The sequence below is a fragment of the Nerophis ophidion genome, linkage group LG16, assembly GCF_033978795.1.
Source record: "Nerophis ophidion isolate RoL-2023_Sa linkage group LG16, RoL_Noph_v1.0, whole genome shotgun sequence".
NCBI lineage: Eukaryota > Metazoa > Chordata > Actinopteri > Syngnathiformes > Syngnathidae > Nerophis > Nerophis ophidion.
The window spans coordinates 4,523,183-4,538,451 of record NC_084626.1 but is presented as its reverse complement, the minus strand read 5'-3'; the positions used below and the strand labels follow the sequence as shown (position 1 = coordinate 4,538,451).

The window sequence follows — 15,269 nt, the reverse complement described above, 5'->3', positions numbered from 1 at the left end:
CCCTGCACTCTTCAGCATCTACATGCTGCCGCTAGGTGACATCATACGCAAATACGGTGTTAGCTTTCACTGTTATGCTGATGACACCCAACTCTACATGCCCCTAAAGCTGACCAACACGCCGGATTGTAGTCAGCTGGAGGCGTGTCTAAATGAAATTAAACAATGGATGTCCGCTAACTTTTTGCAACTCAACGCCAAAAAAACGGAAATGCTGATTATCGATCCTGCTAGACACCGAACTCTATTTAATAATACAACTCTAACATTTGACAACCAAATAATTAAACAAGGCGACACGGTAAAGAATCTGGGTATTATCTTCGACCCAACTCTCTCCTTTGAGGCACACATTAAAAGCGTTGCTGGGGCGGCCTTCTTTCATCTCCGTGGTATCGCTGGGGTTCGCTCCATTCTGTCCACTGGAGGCGCTGAGGTCATTGTCCATGCGTTTGTTGCGTCTCGCCTCGACTGCTGTGGCGTATTGTTTTCGGGTCTCCCCATGTCTGGCATTGGAGGATTGCAGTTGGTGCAGGGTGCGGCTGCTGGACTTTTGGCGGGAGGAGGAGGGTTTGATCGCATTGCGCCTGTGCTGGCTCACCTGCACTGGCTTCCTGTGCACTTGAGATGTGGCTTTGGGGTTTTGCTGCTTACGTGTGGAGTGCTGCACGGTCTGGCCCCATCCTGTTTTGCCGATTGTGTTGTGCCGTGTGTCCCGGCGGGAAGTCTGCGTTCAGGGGACTCTGGCTTGTTGGTGAGTCCCAGGGCCCAGGGGGGGTCTGCGGGCTGTGGAGCTTTTTCCGTTTGGGCTCCAGTGCTCTGGAGTGCCCTCCCGGTGGCAGTTCGAGGTGCCACCTCAGTGGAAGCATTTGAGTCTCACCTTGGAACTCATTTGTGTGCTCTGGCCTTTGGATGGACTCCCTTTTTGGACCGGTTGGTCTGCCGTTTCTTTTCTTTTTCTTCTGTGTCCCACTCTCCCTTGTGGAGGGGGTCCGGTCCGGTCCGGTGGCCATGTGCTGCTTGCCTGTGTATCGGCTGGGGACATCTCTGCGGTGCTGATCCGCCTCCACTTGGGATGGTTTCCTGCTGGCTCCGCTGTGAACGGGACTCTCGCTGCTGTGTTGGATCCGCTTTGGACTGGACTCTCGCGACTGTGTTGGATCCATTGTGGATTGAACTTTCACAGTATCATGTTAGACCCGCTCGGCATCCATTGCTTTCCTCCTCTCCAAGGACCTCATAGTCATCATTGTCACCGATGTCCCACTGGGTGTGAGTTTTCCTTGCCCTTATGTGGGCCTACCGAGGATGTCGTAGTGGTTTGTGCAGCCCTTTGAGACACTAGTGATTTAGGGCTATATAAGTAAACATTGATTGATTGATTGATTGATAATTTATTTCAGGTATTAACAGAGTTCAAATAAATTGCGTTGATGTCCAAATATCGGGGTTGATTTGGATTATGGAAGCGTGGGTCATCCAAAAAAAGGGCCACTAATGTCATAAAAATATTATTAAAATATTAATAAATATGTTATTTGACAGCACATTTTTTTTTAGGTTTTAACAGCGTTTAAATAAATTGCATTGATGTCCAAATATTGGTTTTGACTTGGATTATGGAAGTGTGGTTAATCCAAAAAAAGGGCAGCTAATCTAATTAAAATATTATTAAAATATTATTAAATATATCAATAAATATATTATTTGACAGCACTATTTTTTAAGGTTTTACAGAGTTAAAATTAATTTGCATTGATGTCCAAATATTGGGGTTGACTTGGATTATGAAGTGTGGTTAATCCAAAAAAAGGGCAACTAATCTAATTAAAAATATTATTAAATACATGAATTAATATATTACTTGACAGCAAAATTTTTTCGGGTATTAACAGAGTTAAAATAAATTGCGTTGATGTCCAAATATCGGGGTTGATTTGGATTATGGAAGTGTGGTAAATAAAAAAAAGGCAAATAATCCAATTCAAAATATTATTAAAATATTAATAAATATATTGTTTGAGAGAACAATTTTTTCAAGTTTTAACAGAGTTAAAATAAATTGCATTGATGTCCAAATATTGGGGTTGATTTGGATTATGGAAGTGTATAAATCCAAAAAAAGGGCAACTATCCATCCATTTCTACCGCTTATTCCCTTTTTGGTGTCGCGGGGGGCGCTGGCGCCTATCTCAGCTACAATCGGGCGGAACGAATCTAATTAAAAATATTATTAAATTACTACTAAATATATTATTTGACAGCACTATTTTTTCAGGTTTTAACAGAGTTAAAATAAATTGAATCGATGTCCAAATATTGGGGTTGATTTGGATTATGGAAGTGTGGTGAATCCAAAAAAAGGGCAACTAATCTAATTAAAAATATTATTAAAATATTACTAAATATATTAATAAATATGATATTTGTTAGCACATTTTTTTCAGGTTTTAACAGTGTTCGAATAAATTGCATTGATGTCCAAATATTGGGGTTGATTTGGATTATAAAAGAGTGGTAAATACATTAAAAGGCAACTAATCTAATTAAAAATATTAATAAATATATGAAAAAATATATTACTTGACAGCAAAAATGTTCAGGTTTTAATAGAGTTAAAACAAATTGTGTTGATGTCAAATATCAGGGTTGATCTGGAATATTAGTGTGATTAATCCAAAAAAGGGCAACTAATCTAAATAAAAATATTATTAAAGTATTATTAAAAATATTAATACATATATTATTTTACAGCACTATGTTTTAAGGTTTTAACAGAGTTAAAATAAACTGCATTGATGTCCAAATATTGGGGTTGACTTGGATTATGGAAGTGTGGTTAATCCAAAAAAAGGGCAACTAATCTAATTAAAAATATTATCAAATATATGAATAAATATGTTATTTGACAGTACAATTTTTTCAGGTCTTAAGAGAGTTAAAATAAATTGCATTGATGTCCAAATATTGGGGTTGATTTGGATTATGGAAGTGTGGTAAATAAAAAAAAAAGGCAACTAATCCAATTAAAAATATTATTAAAATATAATTAAATATATGCATGAATATAATATTTGACAGCACTATTTTTTTCAGGTTTTAACAGAGTTAAAATAAATTGCATCGATGTCCAAATATTGGGGTTGATTTGGATTATGGAAGTGTGGTTAATCCAAAAAAAGGGCAACTAATCTATTTAAAAATATTTTTAAAAATATGTTATTCGACAGCACCATTTTTGCAGGTTTTAACAGAGTTCAAATAATTATTATATTCAATTGTTGAAAAAATAAAATAAAGTAAAAAAAAAAAAGTTTTTTTAACCTTTTCTTTTAAACCAGTGTGTAATTTTGCTGGTGTAAAACTGTTACAATAATCACCAACTGCACTTTCCCGTTGCCTCTCGGTACACTTTTTTTTTACCAGCACACCAGTGAAGAAGTCTTCAAAGCTCGACAACACACACACACACACACACACACACACACACACACACACACACACACACACTCGCAGCCCTGCTTAGGAACATGAGAGCTGTCTCTAATTCACAGGCTGGCAAAGCTGCAGTGGACAGCAATCTTGATCCCTTGCAGGATTAGGGTACTTTTTTTATTTTTTATTTCTCCGAGAGCCAAGGTGGGGGCGAGGAAGGAAGACGTCTGAGGCGGACGTGTGTGTGTGTGTGTGTGTGTGTGTGTGTGTGTGTGTGTGTGTGTGTGTGTGTGTGTGTGTGTGTGTGTGTGTGTGAGTGTGTGCTCAAGTCCTTGTTTCAAAACGGCCATTAATGCCTACATGCTTCAGACACAACATTAGGTACACCTGCACACTATTAATCCATCCATCCATCCATTTCTACCGCTTATTCCCTTTGGGATCGCGGGGGGCGCTGGTGCCTATCTCAGCTACAATCAGGCAGAAGGCGGCGTACACCCTGGACAAGTCGCCACCTCAACTTTAATAATCTTTTTTTTTTTTTAATTGTATTTATTGAAAGACGTAACACTAATAATGCACATTTTTGTCTTATATGTATTTATGGAAATTGTAGTGGACAAAATAGCTCTTTTTTTAAAATATTTAATATATATATAATTTATAAGTGTACCTAATAAAGTGTCCCAAAAGAAACGGCCCATAAAGCAGAGCGAGGGCCCTTGTGCCGAGAACGAGGGGGCCAGGAAGGAGCGAGAGGAGGAGGAAAAGGAGCAATGAAGGGTGTTAGGGAGGAGGGGATTACACAATTATTCAGATAACAGCTGGGAATAATCGAGTGGCAGATGTCTCTCGGCCAACAATGGCCGCCGCGCACAGACCAGCATTGCACCCCGACACCGGTCTCCAGGCCCCGGGGGCAGAGGAGCATCGGCTTTGATCCCGATCCCCGCCTCCTTTAGAGATATCGTCGTTAAGCTCATATTTGATGCTGATGAGTCGTGTGAAAAACAACTTAAAACCTGAGGAATTCCGTGCAGAGTCGAGAGAGAGAGAGAGAAAGAGAGGAGGGGGTGGAGGGTCACGCGGTGATTGACAGTTAATTGGCCGTGCACGCAACCCCCACCGCCCCCGTGGCTTCACCTTGCGCCAGAGGAGAGCTTCCCAAAAAATTGCCTCCATTTGTAAGTATAAAATAAGTGAGGTCACGCGCCCGCAGAGCGGGTAGGACACGGGCGATCCGACCGGCGTCAAAAAGCACCGTCGATCCGTCAGGGCCGGAGGGCCGCCTATCGTGGTTTAGGCGGAACAGCGGCTAACAGCTATTCCTGTCAGGGGACGGATCATCCCGCACGGCGCCTCACATGCTAATAGCTTAAGTCGGCATCCCGTGCCCCTACCCCCCCCCGGAACTAATACCACAAATACTAATACCATAAAAGAGGCCCCCGCGTCACTTTCGCCGGCGTTCGCCAACATCCCGATACGGATTAGAAGGCATAATGAGATGCGTTCAAGTGGTTATTACCCCGTCGGTCCAAATATGGAGTCAGGGATTCATAGTTTGGCTAACTTTACAAAACGGGGATGAAATCTATTTCGCCCCGTGCACTCCAGAGGCCCGTAGCGCGTCTCTGCAGGCAGACGCTTCCTGAAACCGTGCCTACCCATAATGCAGTGCAGCTGTCACCCGACTCCCGCCCCCAACCGTTTCAATACGCATGAAAGCGGCACGAAGTTGAGTCACGGCGTCGTTCGGACTCCCTCGGTGCCGCGCTCGATTGACGGGCCGCCCTGTCAGGCTGTCGCGGCGCTTTCAAAAAAACAAACACACAAAAAAAAAACAACGTCCCTCTGATGAAGCGCTTACAAAAAGGTCAGAGGCCGGAGGAGAGAGAGCGAGAGAGAGAGAGAGAGGGAAGGGAAACGGAGTCGGGACGGAGTGAAGGAAAATCCATAGCGCAACTAAAGCTGTCAAGAGTTAGCGGGAGACCAGACGACCAATGAGGGAGTTTTATTTCAGATGCTTCAATTGAACACAATTAGTCTTAGGCCAGGACTCTTTAACTGAATCTGTTGTGGGGGCCACTTTTCCAGCAAGCTGAGAACCAAACATTTTACTCTACTCTCCGAAGGGAAAAACAAATAGTCCCTTGTAAAGAACGGAGCGCTCTGCTGTTTTTAAGGACAGCTATAGTCAAGGATCGCCCGCACGACGGAACTCTCGTGTTTCTAGGAATGTCAGTTTTTGCCGGAACTCATGAGCCGGTTTGTTGAGTAGTAAAAAAGTCTTAGGTCAAGTCCACGCAAACATGAATATTTTGGGAAATAATTACGGTTCCAAGGAGTTAAGTCACTCCTTTTTATCGTTATTTTACCGGAAAAGACTTGGCTACAATTCACCCGCAGTTTGGGATTCCAGCGACTTTTGTTAGCCCCAAGAAGTCTCCCGCTGTGTTCAAAGACAGCTATAGTCGAAGATCCTCCACATGACAGAACTCTCGTGTTTGTAGGAAAGTCGGTCTCTACCGGAAATCATGAGTCGGATTGTTGAGTAGTAGAAAAGGCTTAGGTCAAGTCCAAGCAAACAATGTTTTCGGAAATAATTACGGTTCCAAGGAGTTAAGTCACTCCTTTGTATCGTTGTCATTTTACCGGAAAATACTTGGCTACAATTCACCTGCAGTTTGGGATTCCAGCGACTTTTGTTAGCACCAAGAAGTCTCCCGCTGTGTTCAAAGACAGCTATAGTCGAAGATCCTCCACACGACAGAACTCTCGTGTTTGTAGGAAAGTCGGTCTCTACCGGAACTCATGAGTCGGATTGTTGAGTAGTAGAAAAGTCTTAGGTCAAGTCCAAGCAAACAATGTTTTCGGAAATAATTACGGTTCCAAGGAGTTAAGTCACTCATTTGTATCGTCGTCCTTTTGCCACATTCGACAATCTTTTCCGAAAAAGACTTGGCTACAATTCAGCCGCAGTTTGGGATTCCAGCGACTTTTGTTAGTCTCAAGAAGTCTCCAGCTGTTTTTAAGGACAGCTATAGTCGAAGATCGCCCGCACGACGGAACTCTCGTGTTTCTAGGAATGTCAGTTTTTACCGGAACTCATGAGCCGGTTTGTTGAGTAGTAAAAAAGTCTTAGGTCAAGTCCACGCAAACATGAATATTTTGGGAAATAATTACGGTTCCAAGGAGTTAAGTCACTCCTTTGTATCGTTGTCATTTTACCGGAAAAGACTTGGCTACAATTCACCTGCAGTTTGGGATTCCAGCGACTTTTGTTAGCACCAAGAAGTCTCCTGCTGTGTTCAAAGAGAGCTATAGTCGAAGATCCTCCACACGACAGAACTCTCGTGTTTTTAGGAATGTCGTTCTTTACCGGAACTCATGAGTCGGATTGTTGAGTAGTAGAAAAGTCTTAGGTCAAGTCCAAGCAAACAATGTTTTCGGAAATAATTACGGTTCCAAGGAGTTAAGTCACTCATTTGTATCGTCGTCCTTTTGCCACATTCGACAATCTTTTCCGAAAAAGACTTGGCTACAATTCAACCGCAGTTTGGGAATCCAGGAACTTTTGATAGGAATGTCGTTCTCTACCGGAACTCATGAGTCGGATTGTTGAGTAGTAGAAAAGTCTTAGGTCAAGTCCAAGCAAATAATGTTTTCGGAAATAATTACGGTTCCAAGGAGTTAAGTCACTCATTTGTATCGTCGTCCTTTTGCCACATTCGACAATCTTTTCCGAAAAAGACTTGGCTACAATTCAGCCGCAGTTTGGGATTCCAGCAACTTTTGTTGGGAATGTCGGTCTCTACCGGAACTCATGAGCCGGATTGTTGGCTAGTAGAAAAGTCTTAGGTCAAGTCCACGCAAATATTTTGGGAAATAATTACGGTTCCAAGGAGTTAAGTCATTCATTCGTATTGTCGTCCTTTTGCTCCATTTGAAAATCTTTTCCAGAAATGATTTGCCTATGATTCCTCCGTGGTTTCATATCTAGCTACTTTTTTTGGCACCGAGAAGTCTCTAGCTTTTTTTAAGGACAGCTACAGTCAAACATCTTCCACACGACAGAACTCATGTGTTTCTAGAAATGTTGGTTTCTACCGGGACTCACGAGCCAGTTTTTTGAGTAGTAGATAAGTCTTAGGTCAAGTCCACGCAAACATGAATGATTTTGGAAATAACTACTTTTTATTTACTGTTCCAAGGAGTTAAGTCACTCATTTGTATCATCGTCCTTCTGTCCCATTGGACATTCTTTTCCGGAAAAGACCTGGCTACAATTCTTCCGCAGTTTGGGATTCCAGCGACTTTTGTTGGCACGGAGAAGTCTCGCTGTTTTTAAAGAGAGCTATAGTTGAAGATCTTCGAAAACGACAGAACTCTCGTGTTTCTAGGAATGCCGGTCTCTACCGGAACTCATGAGCCGGTTTGTTGAGTAGAAGAAAAGTCTTAGGTCAAATCCACGCAAACAATGTTTTTGGAAATAATTACGGTTCCAAGGAGTGATGTCACTCATTTGTATCGTTGTCCTTTTGCCACATTCGACAATCTTTTCCGAAAAACCCTTGGCTACAATTCAGCCGCAGTTTGGGATTCCAGCGACTTTTGTTAGCCCCAAGAAGTCTTCAGCTGTTTTTAAGGACAGCTATAGTCGAAGACCCTCCACACGACAGAACTCTCGTGTTTCTAGGAATGTCGGTCTCTACCGGAACTCATGAGCCGGTTTGTTGAGTAGTAGAAAATTCCTAGGTCAAGTCCAAGCAAACAATGTTTTTGGAAAGAATTACCGTTCCAAGGAGTTAAGTCACTCCTTTGTATCGTTGTCTTTTTACCGGAAAAGACTTGGCTACAATTCACCCGCAGTATGGGATTCCAGCGTCTTTTGTTAGCCCCAAGAAGTCTCCAGGTGTTTTCAAGGACAGCTATAGTAGAGGATCCTCCACACGACAAAACTCTCGTGTTTGTAGGAATGTCGGTCTCTACCCGAACTCATGAGCCGGTTTTTTGAGTAGTAGAAAAGTCTTAGGTCAAGTCCAAGCAAACAATGATTTTGGAAATAATTACGGTTCCAAGGAGTTATGTCACTCATTTGTATCGTTGTCCTTTTGCCACATTCGAAAATCTTTTCCGAAAAACCCTTGGCTACAATTCAGCCGCAGTTTGGGATTCCAGCGACTTTTGTTAGCCCCAAGAAGTCTTCAGCTGTTTTAAGGACAGCTATAGTCGAAGACCCTCCACACGACAGAACTCTAGTGTTTCTAGGAATGTCGGTCTCTACCGGAACTCATGAGCCGGTTTGTTGAGTAGTAGAAAAGTCCTAGGTCAAGTCCAAGCAAACAATGTTTTTGGAAAGAATTACCGTTCCAAGGAGTTAAGTCACTCCTTTGTATCGTTGTCTTTTTACCGGAAAAGACTTGGCTACAATTCACCCGCAGTATGGGATTCCAGCGTCTTTTGTTAGCCCCAAGAAGTCTCCAGGTGTTTTCAAGGACAGCTATAGTAGAGGATCCTCCACACGACAAAACTCTCGTGTTTGTAGGAATGTCGGTCTCTACCCGAACCCATGAGCCGGTTTTTTGAGTAGTAGAAAAGTCTTAGGTCAAGTCCAAGCAAACAATGATTTTGGAAATAATTACGGTTCCAAGGAGTTAAGTCATTCCTTTGTATTGTCGTCCTTTTACCCCATTGGACATTCTTTTCCTGAAAAGACTTGGCTACAATTCACCCGCAGTTTGGGATTCCAGCTACTTTTGTTTTCACAGAGAAGTCTCTCGCTTTTTTTAAGGACAGCTATAGTCGAAGATCTTCGACACGACAGAACTCTCGTGTTTCTAGGAATGTCGGTCTCTAATGGAACTCATGAGCCTGTTTGTTGAGTAGTAGAAAAGTCTTAGGTCAAGTCCACGCGAACAATGTTTTTGGAAATAATTACGGTTCCAAGGAGTTAAGTCACTCATTTGTACCGTTGTCCTTTTGCTCCATTGGACAATCTTTTCCGAAAAAGACTTGGCTACGATTCAGCCGCAGTTTGGGATTCCAGCGACTTTTGTTTTCACTGAGAAGTCTCTCGCTGTTTTTAAGGACAGCTATAGTCGAAGATCTTCGACACGACAGAACTCTCGTGTTTCTAGGAATGTCGGTCTCTAATGGAACTCATGAGCCTGTTTGTTGAGTAGTAGAAAAGTCTTAGGTCAAGTCCATGCGAACAATGTTTTTGGAAATAATTACGGTTCTAAGGAGTTAAGTCACTCATTTGTACCGTTGCCCTTCTGCTCCATTTGACAATCTTTTCCGAAAAAGACCTGGCTACGATTCAGCCGCGGTTTGGGATTCTAGCGACTTTTGTTGGCACAGAGAAGTATCTTGCTGTTTTTAAGGACAGCTATAGTCGAAGATCTTCGACACGACAGAACTTTTGTGTTTCTAGGAATGTCGGTTTCTACCGGAACTCATGAGCCGGTGTGTTGAGTAGTAGAAAAGTCCACACAAACATGAATATTTTTGGCAATAAATACTTTTTATTTACTCTTCCAAGGTGCTAAGTCAGTCATTTCAACTTGTATCGTTTTCCTTTTGCCCCATTCGACAATCTTTTCCGGAAAAGACTTGGCTAAAATTCAGTCGCAGTTTGACTTTTTTTTTTAGAACCAAGCAGTCTCTAGCTGTTTTCAAGGATAGTTATACTCAAAGATCCTCCGCAAGACAGAACCGCCGTGTTTTAAGGTATGTCGGTCTCTACCAGAACTCACCAGCCGGTTGTTGAGAAGTAGAAAAGTCTTAGGTCAAGTCCACGCAAACATGAATGTTAATGGAAATAACTACTTTTTAATTATGGCTCCAAGGAGTTAAGTCACTCATTTCAGCTTGAATCATCATCCTTTTGCTCCATTTGACAATGGAAAAGACTTTACTACGATTCCATTGCATTTAGGGATTCCAGCAACTTGTGTTTGCACCGAGCATTTTCAAGTTGTTTTTAAGGACAGCTATAGTCGAAGATCCAGATCAGTCGTGTTTCTAGGAATGTCTGTCTCTACCGGAACTCACGAGTAGCGAGTAGTAGAAAAGTCTTAGATCATGTCCACGCAAACATGAATGACTTTTGACATAACTACATGGCTGGTTTTAAGGAGTCAAGTCACTTATTTTGGTTTGCATAATTGTCCTTTTACCCCATTTGACAATCTTTTCCAAAAAAGACTTGACTACAATTCATTCACAGTGTGGGATTCCAGTGACTTTTGATAGTCTCTGGCGGTTCTTATGAAAAATACACCGCATGTCATTACCGCTCGTTACCGTTCAGTTAATTCATAAACTGCTGCACCTTCTGCCTCCCAGTGGCTGTCGGGAGACCTGCACCTTTACTTCAATTTACCGGTTTCGTTACGGAAGACCACTGAGCTTCTTCCGAACCTCCCGCTCCTTACCGGCTGAACTTGAAGACACCCAACTGACTTTCACACTCCGCATAAACACACACTCAACATACACCCCCCGAGTCCTTCACCGCTCTTTGCTCCAACCGTGCCCCCAGGTGCCAAACGCACCCTGGAGAGGCTGATCTAATGCTTCCTCAGCTGTAATGACCCGTGCCTCAAGAACCTCTTCCACCCGCCTTTTGCGCTCATACACACTTATCTTCCGCCCGGTCCTCACATTTCCCTTTTCAACAACCCCCATAGGAAACGGGTCTCTTCCGCTTTCCATCAGCTGTTCTGAAAAAGCCTAGACAGGTCTCCCGAACCGATCGACGCGGCCGGTAGACAAAAGGAAGGGGAGAGACGCTAACTCCTACCTCACAGGTGGCCGACCTATTTTGGATGCCTCGTACGAGACTCCTGCCTTATGACCCGTCAGGAAAACACATCTCATCTCTGAAAAATGTCTAAGTCTTTAGTATATCCAGCCCTAAAAAACAATCTCAACCAGAACCACATGTCTAATCAGGCGTCCGTCAATCACTTGAAAACATTAGTGAGCGTTCTCTTCACCTATTGCTCATTTGTTTCTTAATCACAAGAATATTTTACACTAATGTAATCATGTCCGTTTCAGGTCCGACAATGAAACAAATCCATGTTTTTCAACTGCTTTTTTTAACTGTTCTCCAGCCTCCGTAAAAAAACAAAAAATGTATGCGACCCGTTTCGTTTCAGTTTTTCTAGCAGGTAAGTGGCCCGACAAGAGAAAAACGCCGGCCGGTCCAAGCCTATGTAACGGTGTCATACACACAGGTGCTCTTCAACATCACTTTGCACGGGAAAGCCCACTCAGACTGGTGGGTTAGCGCCATATTACAGACACCAGCGACGCCCGGGACATTTAGAACTTGAAAAAGTGTCCATTTTTGCAGGGGAATCAGAAGGAAAAAGCACTTTGATTCTGGCAAGAGGACGCTCTGAGTGACTTTATGGACTAACACAATCGAGTCGCGGGCTTTTCATGCCGGGCTGAAGGGGGTTTTTAAGCGCGTGAGATTCATTGCAATTATTGCCCGTCTCCGGACCCGCACACACTTAACGCCACAATCCACCACACACACACACACACACACACACACAGTTGGAGAGTCTCCGATGGATATATAAAGGCGCGTCCCAGCGGCGCATGACAAACAAAACAGGACATGGAAAAGACACAGCTGGTCGGGATAGAAGGAGGAGGAAGAAATGGGGGGGTGGGCAAAAGTGTGGAGGGAGGCTTAAAAAAACACTTTCACTAAATTCAATGAAAATGTCACTAAAAAAGGTCATTATTAGGGAATTTGTTACGTTTGAGGTGGAACAAAATATATGATTCATTCTAAATGGTAGACGTGTCCTTATTAAACAAGAGGAATAAGAAAAAAATCATACATTTTTTAAATAAAATAAATGGATATATGTATGTATATATATATATATATATATATATTTAAATAAATATATATATATATATATTTTTGTTTTAATAAAAAAATACATTAAAAAAGTATATATACACACACACACATATATTATATATATATATATTCTGCACTTGACTTTTTCACATGACATTCTCTTGGATCAGTTCATTAAGTTTTTTGTTTTTTTTTCTCGCTTTTAATACATACATATAGGCCTGCGTGCACATGACAGCAGTCCCTTTTTTGCAACCGCTTGAAATTCTGACGACACTAACGTGACTACAGGTCATAAAGGCGTGATTGACAAGTCGTCATGTTTTTTGTTATTCCTTTCCTAGCACATCAACTGTTAAAGTGCAATTAAAACCGTGTCGCGGCGGAACAAAAATTCCTGAAAAAAAAAAAAAGGAAGAAATAGAAGAAGAAGAAAGGACGGTGAGGAAAAGAGGAAGATGGGAGAAAAGCGGGATGAAGGGCATGGTAAATAAAATGAATAATGACAAATGTCCCTAAGCCCATCAATCAAGTGGCAATGATGCTGGTGTCAGCGTGGACAACACCATGACACGCTACAAGCCACAGCAATTTACTGTCAGTCCACTTTTCAAAAAAAAAAAAAAAAAGCTGGCCCTTGACGAGGAATGCGTGAGAAGGACTAATAATGAAGAAGGAAATTGTAGTTTTGAGGCTGAAAGGATGAAGTTAAATTCAGTGGAAATGGAACTACATGACTCCAAAATACACAAAAAGGCAAAAATAACAAAAAACATCATAGCAAATTTTCAAATATAAGGTTAAAAATCCCATTTTGAATACATCTCTACAGTTCATTTGAATTTTGATGTGCAAATGCAACTACATGCCTCCAAAATACACAATAAGACAAAAATAACAAGAAACATCATAGTAAATTTTCAAATATAAGGTTAAAAATCCCATTTTGAATACATCTCTGCAGCTAATTTCAACTTTGATGTGTCAATGCATCTACATCACTCCAAATTATACAATAAGGCAAAAATAACAAAAAAACATGATTGCACATTTTCAAATATAAAGTAAAAAATCAATTTTTGAATACATCTTTAGAGTTCATTTCAACTTTGATGTGCCAATGCATCTACATCACTCCAAATTATACAATAAGGCAAAAATAACAAAAAACATGATTGCAAATTTTCAAGTATAAAGTTAAAAATCAATTTTTGAATACATCTTTAGAGTTCATTTCAACTTTGATGTGCAAATGCAACTACATCACTCCAAATTACACAATAAGGCAAAAACAAAAAACATGATTGCACATTTTCAAGTATAAAGTTAAAAATCAATGTTTGAATACATCTTTATAGTTAATTTCAACTTTGATGTGCAAATGCAACTACATGCCTCCAAATTACACAATAAGGCAAAACTAACAAAAAACATGATTGCAAATTTTCAAATATAAAGTTAAAAATCCCATTTTTGATACATCTTTACAGTTCATTTCAACTTTGATGTGCAAACGCAACTTTGGTACAGTTTTTTTTTTTTAAATACAAATTTTTTCTTGCCGATAATCACTCTATGAGGGAGTTAAAATTTCCAAAAGTCAAAACGGTTTGAAAAGAAGGTATTGTTCCCTGACCTTTTGACTAGAGACCTCTTTTTCTTTCCTCTTTCCCCTTCTCTTTTAGACAATGACTTTATTATCATGAGCGAGGGGTGCATTGTTTTTTTAAACTTTGAAAGCTAAAAATTCTAAATAACTTTGACCATAACACTCTAGTAAATAACGTGGCGTCAGCACTTATGATCATAAAATTGCGCTTGTGGATAATCCAAAAGGACTTTTTGCACACTTTTTTTTTTTTTTTTGCAAAAGTATACTTTTGAGCTTCGTTAAAAAGTGTAAATTACAAATAAATCGATTTAAAGCCGCTTTTTGGACATTTTCTATTGCAAAAAAAAACAACACTTTTGTTTGAGAGTCGGTGAGTAAAAAGTGCTCGCGATCAAGTCAAGCCACATGGTTAGAGTTTTTAAAGTTGCCAAACGTGGGAAAAAAAAGGGGGAAAAAGTCGGTGTTAATACAGGCGTGGAAGTGGGGAAGGGGGAAAAAGAAAAAAGAAAGAGGAAGTGTGAGTTTGTGTGCATGAACCTGTTCTCTCGTGTCGGGAAGAAGTCAACTTTCACGCCGGTGGTTGGAGCATGTGGGCAGCCCGGCTCCGGCTCCTCTCGGCCCCCTGCGCGTCCACTCGCTCTCTCGGTGACAAAAAAAAAAAAAAAAAAAAAAAAAAAAAGGCCACACACGCCGGTGGACTAAAAAAAAAAAAAAAAACTTTGAAAAATAATCGTCAAAATGCAAAACTGCAAACAACAACGCGGAGGGAGACAAAAGATGAGATTACGCGGAGTTAGTTAGTCCTCTCCGGCGTCTTCTTCTGCCTTCTTTGTGCGCCTCTGGAGTCACAACAATTGTGCGGCTAAAAGTGTGCCACACTGCGCGCAACTTCCACACTCCTCCGCAACAACAACAACAACGACGAAGGAATTACTCGCGGTTTTTGTTTTTTTCTGAAGGAAAGAAAAAAAATGTTTTCAAGCGCCGCAAACTTGTCCGCGGCTGCTCCGCTCTTTTTTGGCATCCACTCTGACGCTTCCTCGCTGGAAATCAGCCTTGAATCACCAGGGCAGCGTGTGTGTGTGTGTGTGTGTGTGTGTCTTAGTGTGTGTGATAGTGTGTGCGTGTGCGTGTGTGTGTGTGCGTGTTGAACAGGGACAGTTTGTGCGCTACCGTAATGCCTCCAAAAGCAGGTGCGCTTTTTCAAAGCTTCTCTACAACAGGAGGGAAAAAAAAAAAAAAAAAAAAAGCGCCTCTCTTACTCCGCCTCTCAGATGACTTGGTTTTCTCTTCTGCACTTTTATTTCCTCTCACTTTTTTCTATTCTTT

The 15,269-nt window shown here is 41.3% G+C and overlaps 1 protein-coding gene across 2 annotated transcripts in view; it reads right to left on the bottom strand.

The window, feature by feature from the left end:
* The window catches only part of foxp4 (forkhead box P4), a 311,486-nt gene that overhangs the window by 281,903 nt on the left and 14,314 nt on the right, over positions 1-15,269 (bottom strand). The window contains exon 1 of one of the 2 annotated variants that reach the window (XM_061922609.1): positions 14,478-15,075. The exons of the other annotated variant lie outside the window; for it this stretch is intronic. The gene's annotated coding sequence lies outside the window, so the exon portion shown is untranslated. Of the gene's footprint in view, positions 1-14,477; positions 15,076-15,269 lie in introns of those variants that run through there. 2 annotated transcript variants of the gene reach the window in all.